The sequence below is a fragment of the Podarcis filfolensis genome (genome assembly GCF_964270895.1).
Source record: "Podarcis filfolensis genome assembly, chromosome: 9".
Lineage (NCBI taxonomy): Eukaryota > Metazoa > Chordata > Lepidosauria > Squamata > Lacertidae > Podarcis > Podarcis filfolensis.
Window position 1 is genome coordinate 36,048,978 of NC_139610.1, and position 14,898 is coordinate 36,063,875.

General features: G+C 40.6%; 1 long non-coding RNA gene across 1 annotated transcript in view; it reads right to left on the reverse strand.

Annotated features, from left to right (window-relative positions):
- The window catches only part of LOC310770553, a 55,243-nt gene that overhangs the window by 12,042 nt on the left and 28,303 nt on the right, over positions 1 to 14,898 (reverse strand). The window contains exon 2 of the long non-coding RNA XR_014552265.1: positions 7,560 to 7,671. This is a non-coding gene — a long non-coding RNA (uncharacterized lncRNA). The remainder of the gene's footprint in view (positions 1 to 7,559; positions 7,672 to 14,898) is intronic.

The following is a 14,898-nucleotide window of genomic DNA, read 5'->3' on the forward strand; positions in this document are numbered from 1 at the left end:
ACCCCCCTCCCGATTGGCAGTAAGGAGTCCAGCCGGCATGTGGGGACTGGTTGAGACTGAGATGGGCAGGACACTATCTCATCTTCCCAAATGGACCATCCATCATTACAGGAGGTCAGGATAAAAGTAAACATAAACACTGTATTGAAATGTTGCTGTAATCCTGAAACAGAAATGCTGAGAGCACAGGCAAGAGTGGTGACTTTTTGTCCCAGCCATGGTCCACATCTTCCTCCATGAGATGGGAGACAATTGACTGCAGCAGAGATACTTGTGAAAGTTCCAGTGAAATTTAGAGCTCTGATTTTCAAGGGTTCTACATTACACAAGCAGCCTTCTTGAGTCCAGGGGCCTCCAGACTTCAGATAGTCACCTCCATCTCATGGAGGGTGGTGGAGACTGCAACCAATGGGGTGGGAGACAGACCAGAGCTTTCTTTTTCCCACTCTCAGCACTGCTGTATTTGGTTTCTGGAGTACTATAGTGCCTGAAGGCAGACATCAGATTTCTACCAGGTGTAAAACTTGGACAGGATCAAAAGAGTTACATGAAGTATAGTGTCCTGATATAGTGTCCTGATCAAGGGAAGTAATAGTACTGCTATATTCCGCCTTTGTCAGACAACACATGGAGTACTGTGTCCAGTTCTGGGCACCACAAGCTGGAACATATTGACAAGCTGGAACGTGTGCAGAGGAGGGCAACCAAGATGATCAAGGGACTGGAAACCAAGCCTTATGAGAAATGCGTAAGGGAATTGGGTATGTTTAGCCTGGTAAACTGAGAGACTGTTTGATAGCCATCTTCAAATATCTAAAAAGCTGTCACGTGAAGGATGAAGCAAGCTTTTTCTCTCCTGCTTCGAAGGCTAGGACCTGAACCAATGGATTCAAGTGACAAGAAAGGAGATTCTGACGAAACCTTGGGAAAAAAACTTTCTGAGCTGTTTGACAGTGGACTCTCCCAAGAGGTGGTGGACTCTTTCCTTGGAGGTTTTTAAGAGGTTGGATGACTATCTGTCATGTATGATCTAGTGGAGATACCTGCATTGCAGGGGGTGAAATAGATAACTTCTAGCTCTAAAATTCTGTGATTCTAAGAGTACTACACAAGAGGAATTTTCCGTCTCCTTCCAATGAAGCCTTCCATGCACACACAGAGAGGATCAAAACCAACAAATCACAGGATTTCCCAGAGTGGCATTCCAAGAGCCACAAGTGGTTTCTGCTAGAGGGAAAGTAATCAACCTATATTAACACATAAATACACATTTTGCATCAGTGTATAGGATTCTTGAATTCTGAAGCCTTAATAGCAAGATGTGATGTATTTCCTTCCTTCAGCAGTACCCCAGTCAAAAAAAAATATTCCACAATTTCTGCAGTAACACATTTTGTATTTTTGTGTTGTGGATCTAGAATGGGAAGTAGGTCATTTGGAAAAGAACTACTGACTAAGCAATTCTGAAACAACAAAATAATAATAATAATAATAATAATAATAATAATAATAATAATAAATTTTATACCCCACCCATCTTGGGTATAACAGCAACAGAAATGTTCATAGATCCACATTCCAAATACTTTCCTCCCCCACCCCATCACCAACTGCTGCTCATTGCCATATAGGAAATACATCCATTGACAACTTCTTGATGGAAGACAAATACATTTCTATTGATGAAATCCAGGCGGGGGGGGGAATCTTGTAAAAAGTTCTTTGTCATCATCAAAAGGCAATAGAAACTGTGACAAGAGTGAGGGATATATTTTTAAAACAACAAACTTTTTCATCTTTTGGGGGGCAGAGCACCAGAGGTAGGCATAAAGAATGCCTGGTGACTACTCAATGGCAGGATCTTTTAGAACCTATACCAGTGCCTTCTCCAATGTCTCATATGCAATAAAACTTTGGTCAGAATGAATTTTTTATGCGATTTGATCCCAAAGAGGGAAACACATAAGTGCACACATACTGCTCTTCCCCAAGTGGCAGTAATCTGTTAGGGGAAGAAGAAGAAATGGCCTTTTTGGAGATTCATGTAGTACATAACATTTATTTGCTTGATGAGACCTGTAACCCTGTCTCAATGGCTCTGGAAAAGCTACAAAGTTGTAAATCATAATAAAATATGGTATTCTGAATCCTCACAAAATAGGCAGTTGCCAATTCAGGCTGGTTAGTCTCAGGTAAGTCCTTTACATAATTAACAACTCATTCTCCCTCGCCCTGCAACACTCGCCAGTGGCGTAGCATGGGGGTGCAGGGGGGCCCGGCCGCACCGGGCGCAACATCTGGGGGTTAGGGTTAGGGGGCGCAAATCCACGGGTTAGGGGGCGCAAATCCATGGTTTAGGGGGCGCAAATTACTTGCCTTGCCCCGGGTGCTGACAACCCACCGCTACGCCACTGACACTCGCTAACCAAATTATCTCCTTACATCGGTTTGGGGTAATATTCAGGACCACATTTCTCTTGAGGGGCAACCTCTGGTGAGTGATTCCAGAGGAAAGCAGTGGGCAGATATACAAATTTGATTCATAGCTTATGTAAAGGTAAAGGGACACCTGACCATTAGGTTGCGGCATACAGCTTCTGGGTCATGTGGCCAGCATGACTAAGCCGCTTCTGGCAAACCAGAGCAGCACATGGAAATGTCGTTTACCTTCCCGCCAGAGCGGTACCTATTGATCTACTTGCACTTTGACGTGTTTTTGAACTGCTAGGTTGGCAGGAGCAGGGACCGAGCAATGGGATCTCACCCCGTTGCGGGGATTCAAACCACTGACCTTCTGATCGGCAAGCCCTAGGCTCTGTGGTTTAGACCACAGTGCCACCCATGTCTATCCTATAGCTTATGTACCATAGCCTAAATTCTAATCATGCAAAACCAGAGGTTTCTGCCCAACACCCCAATCACACCTCCCTATTCTCTATCCAATGAGAAAGAGGCATGATCACACCTCAAGAACCAATCCCAGCAAGGCAAAAACTGGAGGCAGGGCTGGTGAGAGGTGTGGCATGGGGAAAGAGGGTGTGGCCTAGGGAGAGGATGGAGTCCCAAGGGTTAGATGGAGAGTGCTACATTTGGCCTCCAGGGTTGAGGCTCCGTACCCCTGCTTTGTATGATGTATGGTGCTGTATTTAAGAAGTCCTTTTACTTCAAAAATCTAACCAGGTTTTCCTTGGATGGTTTACAACAAATACTGACTTATTTGCCTTGAAATTCTCAATCTAATCTAAGTAGGGCAAGGAGAGGCTGCATGGAGGGCTTAGTGTGCTAGATCCTGAATAGCAATCAGCCTCTTCATGCATTGCCACTCACGTTGGCTTGTTGAGTGTGACATCTGCAAAGCATATTACACTCATCTGAAGACGTGTGCATGCACACGAAAGCTCACACCAATAAAAAACTTAGTTGGTCTCTAAGGTGCTACTGGAAGGGATTTTTATATTTTGTTTACACTAATAATGACAGTGATCTTTATAAAAGGACAGGAAGCTTATTTTTATTTATTAAATTCATATCCTGCCCTTCCTCCCGAAGGATCCAATGGTGCCACAGGTAATGCCACTAGGATCGAGGATCCCAGCTTGACGGCTGAAGCCCTATAGACACCCTTCTGTGAGTCAGGCCCATTGAACTCACTGGGACCTACTTTTGAATAAACTTTTATTGGATTGTACTGTTTATGCATTTTCCATTCATATGTTGAGAAGTAATTCCCATGAATAAAAAAACAACAACAACTGATGGCAATTTTAGAAACTGTCATCAAATGGCAGCTGTCACTGAAACAAAAGATATCGCAATACGTATGGAAATACTGACCCCTTTCCAGCCTCAGACTTGTGGGCTTTCTGAAAAAAATATATAGTTCAATTGCTTTACTTCTGCAGTTCAAACACATATCGGGGGGGGGGGGAGCTGCAGAAATGGCTTTCACAGGGCAAAATGGTTGTACAGCTGTTTCCTTCCTATCAATCACCTTTCCAAACTGTCTTTTAGAAAACTGTTTATAAAGCCCTGGGAAAGCAAGAAGAATTGTTTTGTGTGACATTTTGGGAAATGGCTTTCTGTAGCCATTTTATAACCTCTTCTGGTCTGAATGTGAAATCAGCAGAAGTTTATATCAAGCTTTTGGCTAATTAAACAATCTACAGCCTTTAAAACTGTGGGTGTGGGGGTATATTTTGTTTGTTTGTTATTATGGTACATATTTTAGTGTTTTTATGCTGTAAACTTCCCTGTGAACCTCAGATGAAGGGCTGTATAGAAATAATAATCATCATCATAATGTAATGTGTGATAAATTGCCAATCGTGCAATAACAATAATCAGACGGTGTTCACTGCAGAGAAGAATACAGATTTAAAAGGTTCTCTCCAGAGATTCCTGATGCTTTCACTTTCAAATCTCTATTGTTTTGTAGTAAATATGTTTTAATAACCTGATATTATTTTCATTCAATAATTGACAATTTCCTTTTTTCCTTGAAAGGAAGAGGGTTCAAGGCCTCGAGTATCACAATTACAGTAGTTTTAAAAAATCACTTACATCTTAATAGTTATCATTCCCCTTGGTAAAAAGACTGTAATTTATCATTTATTATGACAGATGTAACAAAGTCACTTATAATAAGACAGAAATGAAAGTATCACCTTAGACATCATTTTAAAAGAAATTCAAGTCATTAAGGATTTTAAAGATAACTAGTAGTTTGTGATGTTTAACAAATCATATCAGGTGTAAAGATGCAATCCTCCTCATACACAGCCTGGCCTGGCTCTACCATTGGGCAGAGCGGGGCATATGCTTCAGGCAGCTGCTTTTGAGTATCATGAATGGGTAGCAAATTGTTGGGTTTTCCTGGATAGTATCAAACTAAGTCATAAGCAGAAACCAGTGCTTAACTTAGCATTTACTAAGGTAAGTACATTGATTTCAATGGGGCTACTCTGTGTGCAATAATTGACACCCCTTAGAAATTATAATTGCTGCAATTTTAAGGCCAGGCCGAGAGAACATTACTCTTGGAATTGTCTGTCTTCAAAACAAAATGACTTAACATTGCTTATTATTGGTTGCAGTCAATTATCATTCGGAGCAGACCCAATGAAATTAATGGCCATATCTAACTGAGGTTCAGTAATTTCAGTGGGTCTACTCCGAGTAGATACTTGTTGAATACAACCTTATGTACCATGGCATCAGAAGCAGGGTAGTAACAAAATATATTAAGCCATGTACACTTGGTCTTTTAAAGCAGAAGCCATGATAGTATTCAGATTTGAGGTTTATTGCATTAGTTTTACTAATGCAGCCAGGGCTGGTCCGTGGCAGCGGCAGCCTCTTCTTCTCTCTGCAGCAGCCCACAGGAGGAGGCCGGCAGTAGAGGCCATGGAAAGGCAATGGGATGCTCTCAAGTAGCTGTAGTCACCACTTGGGACAAGAGCTGGCTCATCCTCTTCCACAAGTTCAGCAGCAACAGCACCGGTGGAAGAAATAGGGACATTCTGGGATCAAATCAGAAGGCAGTATGGCTTTCATAGTTCAGAGGCTGTCCCTGGAAAATCAGGACATGGTGTGTGTGTGTGTGTGTGTGTGTGTGTGTGTCTGCACACACACACACACACACACACACATTTTACTGCCTTTTGCTTAAGTTTAGCACTGTAGAGTCAGTAAAATAGAATAGACTTTTAATGTTCTGGTAGTACAGCTCATATAAGAGCATTAGAAATCTAATGATGGTTTGTTTTAAGATAGCAGAGCATCAGAATTCTAGCCAGGGTACTGTAATGCCAATTACTAAATCACCTCACACGCTCTAATTCCGCCTTTTATATCAATGACAGTTTTCGCTATATGAGAATTTAAAGAGTGACCTTAGACTGCATCAGATTAATGGCCTGTCTAGCCCACCAACTGGCACCTGTCTCAAAATCAATTGCTGTGTGGCATACTGATGCCAATTACTTGAGAGATCAAGTAAAAGGAGGTGTGGGGTGGAATGGAACTCGGGACCCCACATTTGCAAAGCACCTCTGAGCAATTGTATAATCAATCCTGTACTGCTGTGTGCCATCAGAGTTAAGCATAAGAAATGGTTTGATTTAAACATTGTGCCTAGTGTAGCACACGGAAGATTATAGGTAAGGGTTGACTAATCGATACGTCCAATGCTGAAGAAAATAGGCCAGATTTCCAGCTTTTGTCAATTGACTTTGCAGCCTCAAGTGGAGTAAATCTATTGAGTGGAGTGAATCAATGGAAGAGCATTGCTTTGCAACTTTGCAGCCTTATTTCCAAATATTCTGGTTGCTGAAAGATTGTTCCCTTGAACTGTGAAGTAATTTGAGGGCTGGAGTATAGATCTGACTCATAAATTATGCCAGTAGATGCCATTATATAACTATAAAGTCATTAAAATAATCAAATTCTACTTCTATTCACCTGCTTCTATTTATATTCTTCTACTCCCCCAGATGCAAAAGATGTGTTGTTGGTCTCTGTAAGAGTTTTATTGCTTTATAATTCCATCAGAATTATGCTTGAATTCCTTGGGTTACAAAATGCCCAAATTTCCAGTAAAATGTGCATCTGTCTTCCTTCTCCTCCTCTGCATTTTCTTTAGCACTGAATACACCCCTAAAAATTAGGTAGGGGCTTTTTGCCAATATTAGAGTTGCTGGGGGAAATCTAATAATTGGAGTGGGAGTGAGGGGCTTACTAATAGAAGACAAGGCAGCCAAAGGATTGCACTTTCCACTATGCAATTCTATCTCCGAAGCACAACTGAACTTAATGGACCTTGTTTCTGAGTAAGCAGATTATAGCAGTAAACTTGTAGAAGACCCAAAAAGGCTTGATTTCTGAGCAGTAAATAACATCACTTGGCCCATTTCTCTCATAGAGATGCCTGACAGACACTTTCTCATGGAAAACAGCATGATGGCTTAGATTTTATTAGATTTCCAGTGGCCTAGAGCAGAGAAATGTCCATTGTCCATTGATATAGTGGTTAAAACTCTATTACCGTATGTATGTACACAGAAACAAGGTAGGTATGTATGTATGTATGTATGTATGTATGTATGGGGTGTTGGATATGCAACAGCAAGGGTCATTTGCTTGTAATTTAAGGGATTAATTCTATTCTCAGTGTACATCTGCTACCCAAGCCAGTGGGTGGAAGTGTGGTATGGCAACCAGTCAGAATGGCATGATCTTCACTAAGGCAGCAAATGCTCCTATTGGTTATGTAGTTCTTAGGGAGTTTACCCCTGTATGTTTGTTTGCATATCTTACACTATTCTCAACAAGGCCCTTCCCTGAAACCCCAAACACCTCTGTTTCTTTCTCCTCAACATATACCCTCATTTTTGTTCTGTTTCTGTCAGGGTTGATTTTCTCTCTGACTCTGTCTGCATTAATTAAGTGACTCTGTTAATGTATGGATAAGAGTGGGTTATGCATAAATCCAACCAAGCTGGTTTCCAGTAAGCTTCTAAAGTTTCTGTTACATTTCACAAAAGGAGGTAGACTGCACATACTGTAAGTCTCGTTGACAAGCCGTAAGCCTCTGAAGATGCTTCCTCTGCTTTGTTATCAGAAGTTTCATTCCTCCAATCAGTCTCATCAGGCTGGGATTTCCTTTGGTCTTCCCTTTAAAATTCATAGTGAATACAACAGTATTTATTCTCGTCAGTGGTGCTGTTTCATAATCATTGACAAGCCTGGCAGTTAAAAATTCATAGTAAGGAAAGCAGCTCATTAGAGCTTTCCTTTAAACACTAATACATTCCTGCTCAAACAATTATATCACATAATTGTTCCAACTCACAGCAAGGCTCTCAAGCCAGTAATTACAGATTCACCCAATGTCTCTTGTAGCTTTTAAACCCCCTGGAGTGAAGCCAAAGTTCCTAAACACCATTATATTTTTTTAAAAAATCCATGCAATATTCATATCTGAAGTTGTGGTACTATACACCCTAATCCAAAACTCAGTTAAACTGGAATATTTGGATTCAAGGCAATTTGATCCCACTGGCTTCATTTGGGTCTGTCACCAACATTCAAGCAAGTCTCTCAGATTCTATGCTTTGCAGCTGACACTTTTCACCATATTAAAAAAATTACAACTCAGTTGTAATGAGATGCATAGTGGAAACGAGCCAAGGATCCATTGGGAAGATCAGAACCCTATTTTGAAAGCTGTGCTTTAGCCCTGGATTATGTTACCTAATGCGAGGTAACATCCCTTAGCACAAGGGTGCCAATTTGAATAAAATATTGGGGTGATCCAAGTAAGCTCTGAATAACTGATCACATGACAGGGTCACAGACACCATTTGAGTGGCAATGCCCATCAACTATGGGGGCCCAGCCCCCTGAAATATTTTATCTGGGGGGGGTGAAGACCCCACAGCCCCTCAGAGTTGGCTCCTAGACCCAAGCACACCCATTTCCCTCATATTCATGTGTAGGTTCTTAGCTCTGTACTTCTAGACAGGCTGAAGCCTGAAAGCTAACAAGTCCTTCAAATCACAAGCCTAGAGCCCTCATCTGCCTGTCTGAGGATTCCTGAGCACAGTGAATGCAATATTTTGTTATTCTGACAGAAGTTACCCAACTATCTACTCCAGGAGTGGGAAAACTCAGGCCCAGACACAGGTTCAGCTTGTGGCTTTAGAAGGTTCAGTGGCTTGTCTAGATAGCAGTGTTCCTCATTCCTTTGTTCCACCATAGGTTTGGTAGCAATTTGACAATATACAAAAGACCTTTCATAAAATAAGACATTATTTTATTATTCATTATAAATCAATATTTAGAAGACATGGATGATTGTTTCCAGCATTTTGGGGGGTGAGGTGGGGATCAGCGACTCAGCATTGCTTGCAGCTGTGCTCAGCTATGATTCTCCTGGGATATTCATTATGTATCAGCCGAAAAAAGCCCTACTCCAGCTTACTGACAATGAAGTATCTAAACAATTTTATCTCCAGAAGGCTGTTCTCCCACACAGCAATTCCCTCGTTACAATGCTAAATATTACTCACACTTCAAAATTTTCTTCAGTATACCACAAATATATGATACAATTTCACCATGCTTAAACATTTTCAGTTAATTAATTTCATTGGGATATTTAGGCACATGATTGAATCTCACCCACAGCTTAATGTTACAGGATTGTGCCAAGCAGTAAATCTCTTACGTTCTACCCTTCCAAACATAGGGAGGAGAGGTAGATATGTGGAAGGGTAGGGCAGACTTTCAGTACTGTTCTGTGTGGCATTTCTGAATGTGTTATTGGTACTGCCCCAGCTGCCACACACTTGAAATGGGACCACTAATGTCCCTATGGAGGATGGCCACTAGCCACAATGACTATCTTCTACCTTCCCTGTCAGAGGAATTGCAGGTGGACAGAGTGCTGTTGTGTTCATGTCCAGTTTGCAGGTTTCCCAACAGGCATCTGGTTGACCACTGTAATAACAGAATGTTGAACTGGATGGGCCTTTGGTCTAATCCAGCAGGCTCATATTATGTTCTTATGATGCTTTGTAAGTACCTGGCATCATTTCCAGGGTCATTTTATGCTAAGAGCCCTGCTCCTGCCTCTCTCCACCTGGCCCAAGGTGGGGCCTGACAGGCTTCATAAGGACTGCTGCTGCCCAGCAAAGAGTACTGCTTATTCTTTTAAATTGCTTTTGAATTGTGTTTTTAAAAATGTCTTTCTTTTTAAGTTTTAACTGGTTTAGATGGGTTGATTGGCACCCTATGCCCTTTAAAAATGTGTTGGGAGGTTTACCTTCCCTTTCTTCTCTAAATGGCTCATCTCCCAGGCGATTACCTCATCAGGAAACTGGCCTGGCTTATATTTTAACATTTGCCTTGATTAAATTCTAACCCCTTCCGGACCCAGAAATATAGGGAGTCTAGTATTCATTAACTCATAACACTATGATTCATTGTCCAACCACCTGAGTATGTCTCTATTACTCTATATGTTCTACAGCTGTTTACTGATGCTTTGAAAAGATACAACCAAGGTTTACAGGGTATTCTGTGCTATACCCAGTGCCATAGCCGTGGAGGATTCAGACTGCATTTGGGCTTTGATATCTGTGTCAGAGGTACCTTTCATGTGAGCAATGTATAATCTAGTCAAACCTATGTTTAAGGTTGAGCTTCCTCTGTAGAGTGCAAGCAACATGACAAGATTTTTAAATGTCTTTAAAATGCATCTTCAAATGGATCTAAAAATATCTAACGAGATTGCTGCCTCCTCCTAAGAACTTCCCCAAGCAACCTGACTTTCTTCAAAGTTCCAGTGGGAACTCATTTTCTCTCAAGAACAACAAGTTCTCAGCCATTGCTTGAGGCAGGCTGGTTCTCTATTCTCCATAGTGACAAAGCACACCAAATGTAAGCATGTTCAAAATTCTACAAAGCATAACTTTCATTTTGTGTCCTGATGATTATTTATATCTGCTGTGTCTGTGTGCCATCTTTTGTTTTCTGTAGATGGAAGAAGAAGAAGAGGAGGAGGAGGAGGAGAATTATACATCTGTGCCTAACCTAGGAATAACAGGACTGGGGTAACCGTGGGCACAGCTTTATGAACTTTGATGTAACAAGGATTTGCAACAAATGTTTTTAATGCATTAATTCAGGGTCAGCAAAACCCACTGTTGAGTTTGAGGTGTTATATTACCTATATTCTTCTCTTCAAGCCACATATTTCCTGGTATTTAGGGATAGCTTCCTGAGTCACAAGTGGCCCAGCCCCACAATTGTAAATGTGTGGACCAGATTAATTCCAAAGGTGCTGCTGCCCTCAGTGCTAGGTCTGACAGCCAAAAGAGGTGGTTCTAAGGAGTCTCCATTCACCACAAAGGTGTCTCTGACTGCTCACCAGTGTGGTTGCTTTTATCTCTGAATTTTCCTGCCCTGTCCTGCCATTGCAAACAGACCAAAACATCCATTTCCCAGCATTACTCACATACTTTCATCTGAAGTAAACAGTGTTGAGTATACGGTGGTGGTTGTAGGAAATCTCTCTAAGCCAATCTCATCGAAGGGCAAAAACTTCCTGCTTGGTTATTATTATTGGTAATAGTTAGAATAAGTTATTGATTGACTTCTATACAACCATTTCAGAACAATTTACAATAAAAAAACCATTTAAAACAGTTAAACAAGCACACACATTTTTTTTATAAAAAAAAGGCATTCATGGCAATGTCCCATTTATCCAACTGAAAAAACCTGTCAGAACCAAAATATCTTTAATTGTTTCTGGAAAGTGCAGCTAGCAGGTGCCTGTGATATCTTAGCATGAGTGCTGTTTCAAAGAACACCAGCAGCAACACCAGAAGCCCTGCTCCAAGTTACTGCAGAGCAGGCTTCCGAGATCTTTGAAACTTGCAAGAGCTCTTCCACACACCACAGTGATATACTGAGTATATAAGCTGCTTTCTCAAGTAACCATATATGAGTGGCTGCTATTACAGTTCCTTTAGTGGGTGCCAAAATCAAGTCACTTCATACAGGCCCAGCTAACTGTGGCAGTGCTTCTGTCCAGGGTGCTGAAAATTCTAATGGAGCACTTCCTTGAAACACTCCATGAGATGCTGTTGTTCAGGATGCACAGGCTTACAGGGTGACCTTTGAAGCATTTAAAGAATTGCTAGTTTGTCTTAAAAATGAAATGCATTGAGTTCAGGTTCTGGATGGGCCACTTTGAGGAGCTGAAGATTGAAACCATCCCACTGAGCAGTGTCCTAAAAGGAAGGACAACCTGTAGCCTCCTCTATCTAGTCTGAAGCAGATCCAGAGCTTGTCTTTATGCACATGGGGAATCTTGTCGTCTAAGTCTTCCATGTTCATGCCTTATAGTAAAGCACCTCTGCCACCATTGATATAAGCTAGGTTTGTGCTAATGCTGACACATTTGTATAGGAATGGCCTGTATTGTGCTTATATCTTTCGAAGAGAAATATCTCATTCTGATTTTTAGATTCAACCTGCCTTAAATCCTAGTGGCAAATGTGCTAGATAAATATTGAAATATTATTTTACCTTATTATTAAAATTTATAGATATGTGATGTTCTTGAATGAATAAATGGTATGAACATGAACTTCTTTATTATGCTAAATGTTCACCTGTCATGTGGCTGATTATTCTTTTTTTTTTTAAAAAAAAAGATATTTTCCAAACACTTAACACAGAATATAAAATATGAGCTAAGGGAGAGAAAGAGAGAAGAAGGGGAGGAGGCAAGGGATCCATCCAAACTTTAATTGCCATGAATTTCAATGATATACTTGTTAAAATTCAGCAATTATTTCAAAAGCACAGATGAAAAGAGAGCAAATTAGATGAAGTACTAAAGAAATAAATGTCCCCACTGTCTTTTCTTTAAATCTTTTTAACTGCCAAATTAATGCTCTTTCCACTGCACTAATGTTGTTCAGTCGTGTCTGCTATTCCAGTCAGGGGGTAATTCTAGGTGTCTCTTTCCCTAAGGATATATCTATTAAGATCTCTTTTCATTTGTAAAGAGAATTGCTTTAATTTGAGTACTAATTGCAGGGAGATCACATGAGCTGCCATCTTTTAAATAGCTCTCAAATCTGTTAAAATAATTCCAATAATACTTACTTTGTGGATGCTTCATGATTGCAACACCTTGCAATCCCTTAATAATGCTTCCATTTCTGTTCTTTTTAAAGAGAAAGATACTAACTTAATGGTAAGGTTTCCATTTTTCCTCCACACTGTTATGTTAGTAGAGTTGTCATGTATTCAAATTAACGAACTGAAATACAACTACAGCGTTTTTAAAAACAACAATAGTTAAATCTACAGAGAGCTTTAAGGTTGTCCTCGCAAAGATATAATACTAATATAAATACTAATAAATACTAATACTACTACTAATAATAATAATTTATTATTTATACCTTGCCCATTTGGCTGGGTTTCCCTAGCCACTCTGGGCGGCTTCCAGCAAAATATTAAAATACAATAATTCATCAAATATTAAAAGCTTCCCTAAAAAGAGTGTGTCAGAAATCCTGGAGTTGTTTCTATCCATTGAAATGACTGGAGAATGTCATTTATAAAGGAGCTCTAGTCCAAATGAGAACACACACACATGGCTCTAGATCTGGGTGAGTGTGTGTAAATGTATTAGGGAGCCCAGCATGGTTGATTGGTAGATACGATGCACTGTCTTTGTGAAGCCCTGACTTATGGGCAGTTTTCAGTGCAGTGTTTTCTAACATAAAGACCTGAGGCAGTAGTTCTTAGAATATATGAGAGATGGTGATTATCATTTAATTGAGAAATAATTTATACTTAGCCGAAATGCAGCGATATCAATATTTTGCAAATAACTCTTAAGTCCCCTTTGAAGTGATAAGACTATTCCCCGAAAGAGACAGAGAATGATTTATAACCACCTTCAGTTGTTCCATTATAAAACATATGAGCTGTACATCTGCTACGCATAAAGGCAAGGAAGAAGCGACTTTTATTCCTTCCTCAATCCCTCCACAGCAGCCACCACTTCAACAAAGCCTCTGGATTATAAGCACATGGCAGCAGGCTTCTATGTAGGCATCTTTAACAAATACACAAATGGATGCAGTGTGTGTTATTCCCTAGCTAATTCACTTATTAACTGGGGTTGTGCAATCTTGGCTGGAATCCTGCCAATCAATTGGACACAAGGGACTGCAGGAGCTCAACATCCCCTTCCTTGTGCTTACCAAACAGTTGGTTTTTATGTTTGCTTCTTTAAGAACACAGCTACTTGAGTCAGACCATTGCTCCATCGCTCAGTTTTGCTTACACTGTTTGGCAATGGTGCTCCAGGGTTTCAGGCAGACTCTCCCAGCCTTTCTGGGAGGTGGTGGAGATTGAGCATGGAGCCTTCTGCTCTACCACTGCGCTACCACATCATGTTCCATTGGAATACAGCACATGCATGTTTAGGTGCACACTTTTTCAGCTGTGGAAAATGCTGACCGTAGTTCTTCTGCTAAAGAATTATGCTTCCATTTTCTTTCTGTCACCTCCATTTTGTGCAGGACTTGATGTGAACACCGGCAGCATTACAGAAGAGCTTTTTGTACTTCTTACTGTACGCTGCTATATTCTCATTTTTATCTGTCAGTCTGATAGAGTGCACAATTTTTCAGGCATAGTGTAGGCAATGTGAAACAGAATATACATGCTAGGGTAGTAGCTTTTTACATTGCATGTTACAGCAGTGTTCTTCTAAAATGCCCAGAGAGCTTTATGCTTTTCTCATCCCATTCTTGACAGTATAAACTCTAAGGGAACTCTGGATGACAAGGATTTATGAGACTCCCCATCCTAACATCAATGAATCACAAACACACATATATAATGGCACCTTCAAATTCCGGGGGGGGGGGGGGCTGACGTTACTATCACAATTTTAGTCTCACACCCTTAAACCAAAATGCAGGTAGAAGCAGCCATACAGAAGGCCAGGAGGATGCTGAAACATTTCCTTATTATCAGGAAGAATGAGACAGTTGCATAGGGGTGTCACACAAGTTATGCTCAGATGCCCATGAAGCCACAGATTTTTAGCTGCCAAGACATAGACTAGAATTGTTGTTCCTGTATTTGGAATTTGTTTCCAAAATGAGGGCATTGTATTGCAACAGGCCTAGGTATTATCCAAAGAGGTATCTGAACAATTACCAATAGCTTTGTCAGCGTCTATAAATAGGAGCAGAAGAAGATGCAAGGGAAGGGAAGGAACATAGCAAGTCATAGGTGTCAGGGAGCATGAAGAAGAATGATTTCCTCAGAAGATAGAAGAATTGTATGATACTTCTA